This window comes from Dromiciops gliroides, chromosome 1 (genome assembly GCF_019393635.1).
Source record: "Dromiciops gliroides isolate mDroGli1 chromosome 1, mDroGli1.pri, whole genome shotgun sequence".
Classification (NCBI taxonomy): domain Eukaryota; kingdom Metazoa; phylum Chordata; class Mammalia; order Microbiotheria; family Microbiotheriidae; genus Dromiciops; species Dromiciops gliroides.
In genome coordinates, this window is record NC_057861.1 from 292,272,271 (window position 1) to 292,274,095 (window position 1,825).

Here is a 1,825-nt window from a genome sequence, read left to right on the forward strand (position 1 = left end):
CAATTGAACAATAGACTGAAATGGGTAGAGAAAATAAAATATTCCATTGCTCTTACTTTTTTGTGGCTATGGAAGGGCATTGATTCAGTGGAGTCAAACACCACCTTGAAGGCCCTCTTCCAATCAGGTATCTCCCATATGTCAAAAATCATACATTTCTTGAAAGGTATTCCAACATGCATAATTTTGTTGGATAGACCATGGATTATTAATGCTAAGAGTTGCATAAAACAGGGAGATTTATGATCAGAAGAGAGATTCCTTAAAGATGGTAAGGGCGTCCAAATGCACATCCTTACACCTTACATTGTATCAATTCCTTCAGGCCCAATCACATTGTAGAATCTACTAAATGTAACCCAGGATCTCTCAAGAATTCAGCTCAACTGTCTATAAGAAAGGATAAAACAAGTGTTAGAAGACAACTAGGAATTATGCATTGAAAGCTGGCATCAGTGTCATTCATACTGGCTTTGTGGCCCTGAGCAAATCAATGAACATCTCAATGCTCTAGGCAGTTCTCTAAGACTACAAGTTAAAGCAGAGGTGGTCATTTACATTGGTAGAAGGATTCTTTTCATCCAGGATTTCCCTAAATCAATGAAATCACAGATCTAGTACCTTCTCATGCCTACCTGAGGTTTTAAGGAGTTTCCAACAATGAGAGGATCATAAGCCTCGGCCACTGGATTAAAGTAATTGACACCACACAAGAAACATCTGGTAATTGGCTGAATCATCCATGTTCCTTAGGCCTGTATTTTCTTTTTTCACTCATGAATCGGGGCACGCAGCCCGTGTTTATTCAATAAACAAAGAGGCGGCGGCTGCTGCTGCTACTGCTTCGGGGGCAGGCGGCCTTCTTCTGAAATGAAAGGAACCTCGAACACAGTCTGTCTCTGAGTCACTTCTGCACCTGCTCCCGACGAACCCCGCCCGGTGCCCACGGTGTCTGGGCGTCCAGGTCGAAGTCGTCACGCTCGTTGCTGTAGTCGAGCACGTGGCGCTTGATCTTGGACGAGGCCACCCAGGTGATGAAGTCCTCCACGGCATGAGTGACGAAGCAGGCGGGGTCAGTGACCACGTGCAGGCCCACGCGGACTTGGCCCTGCTCCAGGAAGGCGACGGCGGCGCGCAAGAGCTGGGCCATGCGCAGCTTGACCAGCACGATTGTGGTCGGCGGGGGCAGAAGCTGGAGGCCGTGACGGTGTCGCAGAGCTGCAGCGATGACTGCGTGGGCACCAGCCCCATGGCTTATAGCTTGCCCAGCAGCGCGGCGGAGGCGTGCACACAGAAGGGGTCGTGCTCAGGCAGGTCGTGCAGGCGGTGCGCCAGGTCCCGCAGGGCGTGGCTCGGCCTGTTGTAGCGAGTGTAGTCTTCCCGCCACTGCACGTGGTAGCGCCGCAGCACGCGCAGCTCGTGCAGGTTGTGGTCGGTGGCCTCCCAGTTCAGGAAGTTCATCTTTTTCAGGAGCTTCTGCTCGTGGAACTTGAGTTTGCGCATCATGGTGGCGGCAGCAGCTGCTGCTGCGGCTGCAGTAACAGCAAAGACGATGGCTGGAGGGAGAGCAAGAGCCTAGGCCTGTATTTAAAAACTAAGCAAAGCAAAAGAAAACAAAACAAAACCTACAGACAGTGCTAGGAGAGTTGGCTCTGGCAGCTAAGAAGGGACCAGTTATGGAAAAATTCAGCTCCTGAGTTTGCTCTTCAACTTTGCACTTTTTGCCCTTCCACGTTTTGGTGAGTACAGAAGAAGGGGAAGGGAGATTTCTCTTTCATTTTCTTTGCCTTGCCCCCTTCCTCCCAGTAAGGTATTGTTATAGGGT

General features: G+C 49.9%; 1 pseudogene; it reads right to left on the reverse strand.

The window, feature by feature from the left end:
- Positions 1-904: 904 nt before the first annotated feature.
- Positions 905-1,506, reverse strand: LOC122748568 (annotated as a pseudogene).
- Between the last annotated feature and the right edge of the window lie 319 nt (positions 1,507-1,825).